Source organism: Sipha flava, unplaced genomic scaffold (genome assembly GCF_003268045.1).
Source record: "Sipha flava isolate LNK unplaced genomic scaffold, YSA_version1 248_pilon_pilon, whole genome shotgun sequence".
Classification (NCBI taxonomy): domain Eukaryota; kingdom Metazoa; phylum Arthropoda; class Insecta; order Hemiptera; family Aphididae; genus Sipha; species Sipha flava.
The window spans coordinates 40,390-52,662 of NW_020272897.1; the positions used below are offsets into that span (position 1 = coordinate 40,390).

Here is a 12,273-nt window from a genome sequence, read left to right on the forward strand (position 1 = left end):
TTTCAGAAATGGTAATATTTAACAACCAATTATTTTCAAATATTCAATAAATATAAACAAGAATATATAACAAATATCTATTGTTAAATTAAAATAATAAATCTTAATTTTTCTCGATCAAAAAGTGAAAAAAATTGATACAATTGGTACTGTTTTAATCTTTAAAATCTTTAAAAATTAAAAATCCTTTCTAATTGAATATCTAGAATACTATAAGAACGAATATGTTAAATTTAAAGTTCATACGTTTTAATGGTTTTAAAATTTAATGATCAGTGAACATACGTTTTACATATTTAAACCGATGTACTTTAAAATGCATATTCATTTAAATTTATAAGAAGTAGATAATACATAATATCAATAAAAGAAAACTTAGATTTTTTTTTTTTTTTAAATAAAGATAACTTTATTGTATCTAAAATTATATTTTATTTACATTAAATATTTACTATTTATTAAATAAATATCATGTTTTTTACAGAATATTAATTGAAAATTAATTGCATAATTTATTTATTCCAAATTATTTATCGAATACACGATCAAACATTTATTTTATACTATTTTGTACGTGGAAATGAAAACGAAATATTATTGAACAATAAAACAGGAGTGGGAGATATATATATACATATAAGTATGGGCTGAGTTTACTTGTACAGTTTAGTGTTCCGCAGACCCTTAGGTGAGGAGATTAAGTCATTCGTGTTCAAACGTCGCGTCATGAACGTCCTAATCCCACTAGCTTTGTCAGTATTCTTGCTCAATCAAAATAATGCTTGGTTCATAGATCACAATAATGCAGAAGGTATTTATAATTAAAAATTGTTCGTATTATATATATTTTAATGTAATGATACTATTTTTGAGTGTTTAAAATAGTTTTATGTACTTATAAATGCGAATTTTTTATTAAATATATGACTAATTGTGTTGAATATTTAAATAAAAATTTTAAAATGTTTATCCTCAAATAAATCAAAATATTTCATAGATATTGAATTTGAAAAAACTATTTATTTTTAAATATTCTATGATTATAAACAAGGATGCATTTTGTATATCTATAGATAAATAACATTAAGAAATTATCAACGTCCTTATATTTAGTTAATTCTTATTATAATATACAAAATTGCGAGTGAAGATTGTGGATAGTGTACTTATAAGTACTTAAAAGTACTTCGAATTCATAATTTCAACTAACAAAATTTTATTCTTTATCAATGTTTAGTTATAAGGTTCAATTAATTAATTATTATAAATTTTAACTTCACTAAATTATAATAATTTACAAATCATTAATAATCAAAATAAACAAATTATTAGTAATTTATATTAACTAAACAATTTTACAAACATGTAAATTACATTTGTTCAGCCATAAGATAATTGTTTCATTTTCATGATGTGATAAATACAAATAAAATACTTTGAATATCAATACTTAATAACAAAATATAATTTTGGGTGCACATTTTCGTCTCTTCAGCAATGATACTATCGTCATTAGTTAACTTCATAAGGTTTTTTTTTAACATTTATATAATATAATGTAATAATATAATATTTCTTTATTACGGAAATAAATTCCAATTACACATTTAATACAATGTGTTATTTTTTTTTTATAATAATATTACATTTTAAACTATTATTTCATGAATAAGTAGGTGTACATTATTTTCTTTAAAATTTTGTCAACATTTTTTAAATGTATTACATGAAAGTGTTATAAAATAATTTTAACCAAAATTAATCTTCCATTTGGATATTTATGTACATAATAATGTTAATTCAATGGAATTTTTATAATAGTGATATTAACATTTATAAATGTAACTAAGACATAAAACTCAAACCAAGTATTACATTTTACTTTGATAGTAAAATTATATTACAGTGCAGATCCACATAAACTAGAATGAAATAAAATAGTAAAACTGACAATAATATTCATAATGTCAAATAACGTAGTTGAAAAAAGTTGTTTTCTGTACTTCAATAAATTTTATCAGATCGATATAACATATTGAGTTCGTAATAAATTTAAGGTATAGCATATTCTGTTAACAATAAATATTATTAATACCTATTGGGACATGAATATTATGTATTTTCCAATTTATAAACCTACGTATATTTATATTTATATGCCCATGTATAACATTATATTTATAACTACGAATATTTTATACCTCCATATTTTTTATTTATATTTTAAAATGAAAGCCTCTTAAACTATTTACTTGTAATTGTTAATGCAAAACAATAAATCTTTATTTTGGTATATCATATTCGTGCTGACTTAATCATTTATTTTACTTTGAACATGGTAATAGATAAGTTGATGGTTCCATATTTTTTTTAAATATGATAATAATATCAAGTTGAATAGTTGAATTTAATACATGGTTCTATTTAATGTGTATTAGTTATTACACTGCAGAATTTTTTCAGTATAATTTCAATTGAAATCTAACACTATTTTTAAGAATAATCCAAATCAAAGTAAATTCATAATTATAACTTGCATTAATTTGATAAAATTCAGATAAATTGATTTTTTATAAAAATTAAATAATTATAAACCACAAGATTTTATTTCATTGTTAGTTCTAAGAGATCTATTAAATATTAAATTGATTTTCTTATTGTACGAGTTGATGTATTATTCATTTTTAAATTATTTATCAAATCATTTGTCTGTCATTAAGAAGACATACACGTAGTTCGAGTTATGGACGATTCAAATTATAAGTTTGCAGTGATAATTTTTATTTTTATTATTTATTATATTATGATTGGAGATGTATTTGAATATATTTTTTAATTTTGAATATAAAATATTGAATTGTAGTACAAGGATGAAATATCAGTGCTAAATTTTCTTACTATTCCAATGTAATAATTAAAATATATCGAAAATTTTCACAGTTTTTTTAAAAACACATTAAAATTCGTAAACTTTAGAGTAAAATGAGCTACACTCAAATTTTCGAATTCGATGATTTCTTGCGGTTCTCAAGTTTAAAAACAGCTTGACTCCACTTTAATATTGTTTTGTTTTCACACGGCATTTATTTTAAACTAGAACTACGTCATGTTAAATATATTTAAATTTAATTATTACTTCTGATATTATAATATCATATTTATTATTATTCCACAAAGTAAATATTCTGTTGATTTTTCTATTATATGCCGACTCAAGTGAAGTCAGAACAGTTTTACTGTGAAAATCCATTTCTACTTTCACGGTTGCTTAAGTTTAAAAATATGTAGGCATTTAAAATTTACAAACTATTCAACTATTACTAAATTATTCCAATATAAAACCGTTGTGATTGTGCCGTCAATTTTGTTCCATTGAATGATTTATAAGATTTAATGTTTCCAACCGGCAGTCTTTATATAAAATCCATTTCAATTGTATCACAATATTTTATGATAATTTATTCAAAAGTTTAAAGTATTATATAACTTTATGCAGTATAAACCACAACGTATTAATTCAAATCAAATAGGAAAAGAAATATATGAATTAAATTAAACCTATTCAAAAAAATTAAGATACCTATTTATTTTAAAACAAGTTACATCAAGTTACATCATTAAACTCGACCGATTATTTTTTATTCGATGCTTTAGTTGTGATCTATTAATATAAAATTAAGTTAGGCGAAAATTACACATGTATTAAATTCCATTGACTTCGACTCGATTAAAGTAAGATAAAGTAAAGTAACAACTCTAGGTCTATAAGCTATAGGTATAACTAATTGTTAAATTTATAATACAATTCATTAAAATTATTATTTTTACTGTGTTGTTAATTAAAATGTAAAAATATTTCAACTATGAAATTAAATGCAAGTTTTTCCATCGCACGATTGAACAAAATAATGCTTTTAGACTCTGATCATTCTAAAATGGTGATAAATGATGCGTACATAATGTTTTTCCGTTACGTTATTCTATAGCAATATCATGGTTCATTGTTTTAAAATGTTTGGTCCATTTTAATGCTATCAAAATTGAACAAGTCGGAATCGTCTAAAGTATTAAAGTAGTTTTTACCAATGAATTTATTATATGCTTTTTTAACATCTTTAATCATTTGATAATGGATTATCTTCATATATATCTAAAAACTTTTTTGTGTCGTATCTTTTATTTATTTTTTTAATGGAAGATTACGTAACTCGCAAGTACAGCTATAGTAAAATTAAATAAAAATAATTGTTTTTTAATTGTAATTCAATTTTCGCCTTTCTAATTACTATAAATTTAGAAAATGTATTTATATTGTAAATTTAAAATAACTTGATGTATCTATATATTTATTAGTATGCTGTGTCTTATGACAACCCACCCGCATGGCGGGCAACTATCTTTCAATAAAAGTTGTTTATCTCTCTTATTTGATGAAATGATCAAGTGATAATTCGTTTAAAAAAAAAATAGAAAAGAATAACAACAATATAGCTTTCCAATTTATGAATATATATATATATATATATATATATATAAATAACCTTAAAGATTTAAATTAATTATAAAACTTTGTAATTATTGGTTGTAACACTTGTAAAATGTAATATATACAATTTTTATACTAAAGAATATAATTAAAATCCGATTATTTTTAGTTGATTTTTATTTTGTATTTGGGAGGTAAGTGTTTGGTAGATAAGATACATTTTATTAATATGTGAATATCTTCAATAACAGTTATGAATCAGTAAATATCTTTCATATAATTTCAGAACTTTTCGAATCAAACTTAAGTTATTAATTATACATTAAAAAAAACATAGAACTAAATAAATTATTATTATTGATCCGAACCATATTATAAATATTTACAATAAAGAACTCGTATTTGTTGTTGTATTTGCATAAGTTATAGTAAAGATAGATGACTTCTTGAGGTTTATAAAGTTTAACTAAAGATTTGAAATTAAATACAATGTTATTTCCGAAAAGTCATTTTTAAAATTTCTTCGTTATTCTTATAGAAAACTTCTGAAAACAATACATTTATATTTGTAGAAATATTTGAAACAAAGTAAACGTGACATCTAAAATTGTAATTCAAAAAAGGTACTTTAAATTCTAACCCATATATTTTTAATCCTCAAAAAACGTTAGCATTTCAAATATTATTTTTACTTCGCTTAACATTCAAAGATAATTACACAATTAATGGTTATTGCCACGAATTGTTATACATTTTCTTAAATATGATTGACAAATAAAAATAGTTTAAGGAACCATTAGTGTTTATCAAGTATAGAAAAATGCACTCATTTATACAGGTGGTCTAATACTTTTACTCTTCATGTGTTATGAATTATTAAAATAATAATGTTATATTTTATGAAGAAAAAAATTTAAATATCATAAAATGGTGTTTTTTAAAAAATTTTAAATATACCAATCAAAACTAAAATACTATATACACATTTTTATAAAATCAATAATTTCATCGCATAAATATTAAATTATAAAAATTATAATCACTGTGTCACAAAGAAATACGCTCATATGCTTAGGTCTCATTATTTGTATATGTTATCTTTGAGGCTAAATGATAATTAAACCTCAAAGGAATAATATACGATTATATATGAATATATAATTATAAAATTGTACATGTCAGGTTTCTAAAGAAATCGATTAGAAATTGGATATTTAGACTGTAGGATATGGGTTGTAATTAAAATATAATGTTAATTTTTCGAGTTAAAGCCTCAATTGTGGTAGAATTTCATGAAACTATCTGAATACAAAATACATTTTATAACATTTATCATATTACATTATTTTTTTGTTAAATTATTTTAAAAAGATTTTTCCGATAAGCATATTGGTTCAACAAATACTATATTGAAACCATATATTTTCTATTTTTTAATGAATATATAATTTTATTTTAATAAACATAATATAAATACATAAAATAATAGTAATAAAAGAAATTCGATTATATTATAATTTTTGGTTTAAAATCAGTTCGCATAAATTATGAAAAAGATAATATATTTTAGTTTGCAATTATTTTTCTTCTTCAAAAATACAGTTGAAAATTAAAATACCAAGTCTTTTGAAATATTTTACTAGTAAATATTTTGTTTATATATTTAATATATTTAAATTGTATGTATATAAAGATAATAAAAGTGTTTAAGAATGAAATTTAAAAAATAATCTTTGGGAAATTAAAAAAAGAAAACAAATAATTATTTAAAAATATTAATTGAAAACATTTTGTAAAAAATCAAAATTTCCAAAAACTATAAAAGATACATTAGGTAATTAAATCACATGTCAAGAACCCGTGACCTTTAAAAATTATGCTTGAGTATTAATAACATAAATCGCTAGGAATAAAATCAAATTATTATGTTTATACAGTATCATAATTTTACTCTTTTTAAACTTAAGTCATAATCATTGCTTGACAATTTAGTTTCATATTCTAATAATAATAAAATAATAATACAAAAAATATATTTCAGAGGAGGAATTTCAAAGCGAAATAATTGTTTTTCAAATCAATATATTACACTCTTTCAGTACCCCACCTAAAATAATATTAGATCTAGCGTTTGAGCAATTTAATTTTAACTTCTATTCTTTGTATTTTATTTTTAAAGTTCTGTTGTTTATATTTTACAATAAAAAAACAAGTTCTACATTATATTCGATCTATATGAATGGCACTAGTGCTTTTGGATATGTGGTCAAAATAAAAATATATAAAAATCTCAAGTATAAATTTCTCAATAAGGTAAGAGAAACATTTGTAACAAAAATATGTTTTAAATTTAAAAATAACGTTTCATATAATTTTAAAAGAAGAAAAACTTATAGCAATCTAGTTTATTTATTTCGGGTAATCATATGAATAACAATGACTTATGAAATTACTACACTAACTACTATCGTATTACAGTCCCAGATAAATAATTTATTCCACTTATATCTGATTATATCTGTATTAAAAATATAGTTTCTAAAAACATTATTATCATCGTACTCCCGATTGATTCATTATTTTCTTACGTTGGCATATAGTTTGTAGTTTTTTTACCTACTTTTGTTTTATTTAATCTTAATTATTATTATTGAGTATTTCAATAAATATAATTTATACTAAATTGAAGAAAACAGTACAAACTATGGACCATAATCTCTCTTCTATAATAATTATAATTATTTAATAATAATTATTAATCATAATACTACAGAATATGATTTTTAGAGTACTTTATGGAACTGCATTTAATTAATAGCAGGTATGTACTTATTTTGCCTATACAATACGCCATCATTAGAACATGTGAAAACTGTTAATTTCATTTTGTATACAATATCAAATAAATTGAATAATATTTTTCATGTTCACTTATATTTATCATGTATCACTCATAAAATACTAATAATATATCACTACATATCATTGGACTACAAAATGTTTTATTACTATACATTAGACACACTTTTACACGTACAAATAATTAAGTGTTATTTTAATTTCGATACCAAATGAAATGTCCAAATATTTGGATACGAGAAAAATTCGGAAATTATTATAAAATAGTTTCTGATGTTTTAATCGATTCCATTATGTTATTATTACGTATTAGAAAAATGATCACGAAAATATTTACAACAAAACATGTTTGATCTGTATTTGACTATTGTCGTTTTAGATATCGATAGAAGTAATCTTAAATCAGTATGGGATTTATTATTAACCAAAGAAATACTGGAAAGGAATAACCCCAAAGACACGATAGAACAAAAAAACTCTGACGAGTATTCTATGGTAAAACGAACACAATCTTCTTTAACTCCATATGAAAGCGTTGGTAAGTAAATAGCTTTTAAAATAATAAAAAAAACATATTTGTTCATTTGGCATTTCATTTAAATTGTCAATTTTATATAACCGTTTATTTGAATGGTTGGCTTTTTGATTGAACATAATATTGTGGTAAGCATTATAATTCATGGTAGTATTTCAAATAAATGACTGTACGTTAACTCCTTCTTTAATAATTATCAATGCATTGTATTAACATTCTGGAGAAGTTTCCCACTATGTTTACTTATTTAATATAAAATGAAAATTAGCACTTATGCATTTCCCTCTCTCTTTCTCTTCTCTCACACTCTCTTATGCCAAGTCTGTGGTTTATTATATTATTCATGAATGTCTTTAACACTAATTTTTCTCAAAATTGAATGAATATGTAAATCTTACACGTCTGCCTATAGAATATACAACATTTGAACACTCTGATATCAGAAATTTAAATATCAACAATTATCTGGAATAAATGATTTTATTAAACTATAGGTTTTTAATTTTTTTAGTTTCTAAGGTAATTTATTTGATGAGTATGCGTCTTTAGAGTATATATCAAGTGGTTCTTGATGGATTTAAATAAAACGATAAAAAAAAGATTAGACCTGGATTTCTAGGCAGTCACATGACATCGTTTTCACATATCAACAAGGTATCTAGTTGAGATGTGAAAATATAAATATAAACATATGTGAAATATGATATCATCTTAACTAGGCTTTATAGCGTGTTAGCATATTATAGCCGATGTCATATGCAAAATAAATAAATAACTAGGTATCAATTCGTAATCTTAAAAAATGATTAAACTTACCTATGTGGCCGTGTATTTATCACTTGATGTTAGATGTACTTGGTAACCCATTTATAAAAATAAACTTCGTAATTTACTAAAACACCCTCATAAAATTTAAGGGTTTAAAAAAAATTTGTTTTCAAACAATATTCATACAAATATAATAATTGTAATAAATATAAATATTTTGAAAAAAAAAATGTACTCCTTAATGTTTTTTATTACATATTAAGACTATTTGTTCTGTTTCATATTTTACAGACGTTATGCGGAATTTAAAGCAGTTTTTTGATAATATTAGTGCAAATGTCAAACAGATGAAAGAAAAACAACCATCCAAATACAATATCCAACGAAAATACGGTTAGATATTAATTACTGATTCTAATAAAAAATGTTTAATACACTGTTAATAATTTTCACCTAAGTAAGTCTTATAAAAACAATATATTTATTGCATTAAAATGTATTTAATGGTAGTGTTGGTAGTATTAAAGATATAATTATATAAAAAGATATATTATGTTATAGGACTTAAATCCGTTTATATAAATAATTAATAAAAATGTATTAATTGTTATTCATATTACGTATACATTAAAAATCTAATCTAATCTAATTAACAATTTTTTCTTAAAATTGTAAAAATATAAACTAGGTACTTTAAATGCATTTCAATACTTATTTTTAATTCATTAGTTATATTAATAACGATTTCCTATTACAAATAATTTAATGTAATTTCTTGAATAAACAAAAAAAGACATTCATCTAGATGCTGAACACTTACTCGAAAATTGAAAATAACTTTATAAACCATGAAAAACAAAGTAGTTAGGAATTGATCAAAATACGAAAATAATAGTTAAAACAATAGTACAAAATTGACGTATGTTAAAGTATTTATAAATTTGTAACACAACAAATTTAATTTATTAGTCAATGAAGTTTATGACTTAGGTTGTAAGCTCCAACCTACGCTATAAAAATAAATTATTATTAATTTAGAAAAATCTTAAAATATTGAAGTTTTTTATTTTACGGATGAACACGAACTATAATAGTTTATATTATTAAGAATATTATATTATTGTATATTATATATGTATATAAAATATACTTGTTAGTCACGATATTATAGTAATGAAAATATAACTTTGTGGCATTGATCTTTTTTTGGTTTAAATTTCTAATATTTTTAATATCTGTAGTATAATGACAAGTTACACTTGAATATTTTAAAATTCGAAACACTACTTATTCAAATGTATTTAAATTAAAATATTTAATTGACATACATAAATTATATAAACTATATTAATTCAGTTTTGAATGTGCTTTTTAATTCGGATATTTATCAGTACGTAAAAAAAAACCATATTTTAAGTAGAACAATTTATATCAGATAACGTAGGTACCTAAAAATTAATCATTTATAATTCTACATTATTATATCTTTTCAAAATTAATGCCAAAAATAACACTAAAAGAGATTGCAATTATTTCTCTCAGGTTAAGCAATATTTTAAATAAACATTTAATTTTTGTAATAATATTTTTATAGCAACTTTACTTTCTCCTTAATTATAAACTCAACATATTTTTTAATTTTTTTTTGGCAATTTAATAATGTTTTGTGTTTATTATTTTACGGTAAAACAACTAGCAATCATTATATATATGTATTTATACTTCCAAGTCCAACTTCTACAACCATTTTACCGTAAACTATTTATAAATTATATATTATAGTCATAATAATTAAATTTTTTAATAATCAAAATAGTGATATCGTATAAACGGAGGTACATCTATATAGCTATAAAGTAAGATCATAAAACTTTTTTTGTTTGAGTGAAGTGTAATACTGTTTTGTATTTTATTTCATATAAACATAGGTACCAATGATAAAATAATCATTTTTCATAAATTGTATATAAATTCTACCGGCCATCTCAGTAATGAGTAAAATCTGCATAAAGTTACTTGCTAATGTACAGCTGGGGTTAATATAAATTGAAAGCTTGTTGCCTTAGAAGGTTAATCTGTCATATTTAATCAGATTTCAAATAAGCTGTACCATATATACAAAGTAAATGACCAGTGGTTTATAACTTTAATACATCAGAGCCTTCAGTCTTGATATAATTGTTTTTCTCATTCGCTATTCTGGGAGACGATAGTATTTGGTATCATAGATATATTATAAACAACCGTACCAACTATTTGATTTAAATAACCAACTTGGATACCGCCTAGATTTGACTGCTTCAAGACCCTTAAAATAAGATTTATTTTTGATAGTATACTTGTATACTATTATCATTCAATATATATATATAGTATTTCATTATAAGTAAATACATATTCATATATTTGTTTTAACAGCCATTTGAAAGTAAACATTATTCAATTCTTATAATTATATTGACATATACATATATTAATTATATTATTTTAAATAAATTAATGATATATTTTAAATATATACTATCAAAAAAACATGAAACATTTGATCAAATTTAAATTTCCAACTCTTCGAAATAAAACTGGAATAGGTATATTCTCTATTATGATTAGTTATCATTATATAAACTACTAAAATAGTATATGTATAGTATATAAAAATGTTTTTACCTGTTTTTTCTACTATAACTTAATTGTCTCAACTGATTTTAAAGTTTGAAATAGATATTGGCGCACTAAGCTCTGAAATTTATTTTTGTTTTGGAGTTTTGTCATATATTTTGCTTACATAAATAGGTATATAACTAATACGTATATGATTTATATAGCAATAAATAACAATTTGTAATTGAAATCTGGAACCCATACATATATTAATTTACAATTATAATATTATTCAATACAATACATAGTATACTACATACTAGTATACTATATACTAGTACAGTGGTGGCCAAACTTTTTTTTCCTCGGGCCATAAAAAACAACTTTTTTTATCGCGGGCCATAAAAAAATGCATTCTAAATTTTTTTTTACGTAAATGCTGTAATATAGAAGACTTTCGCGGGCCAGATATTAAATGATGGCGGGCCGGAGTTGGCCGCGGGCCGTAGTTTGGCCACCACTGTACTAGTATATAGTTTTAATATACAGAATATTTATGTTGCAAATGTTTTTAAATTAAAAATAAATACTGTAATAATTCGTTTTAACTCAAAACTCTTCAATGTATGAATGTTAAAAATAATTTGTTTAATAAAAAGAAAGTATTATTAATTAATAAATTACTAAAGTCGATTTTATAGAATAAAATTTAAATTTGACCTTAACTGAAAGGGAATAAAATTAATTTAGAATACTACAATCACTTTGTTATTACTAATTAAACTTGTTACTATTTCATACAGTTTATATTGATTTTGAACATCTAGGTGAATCATACACTCATTAAAAGTAATCATTAATTATATAATTGATTATAAGAAAGTATACACAAATAATACTTATTAGACTGATTTATAATTTCATCAAATCGATTTTTGAGGCATTGGAATATCGAATATAAAATAAACATTTGTGTGTGTGTGTGTGTGTGTGTGTGTGTGTGTGTGTGTGTGTGTGTGTGTGT

The 12,273-nt window shown here is 22.1% G+C and overlaps 1 pseudogene; it reads left to right on the forward strand.

Annotated features, from left to right (window-relative positions):
- Window positions 1–642: 642 nt before the first annotated feature.
- LOC112684293 overlaps window positions 643–12,273 on the forward strand; it is a 13,642-nt pseudogene continuing 2,011 nt past the window's right edge.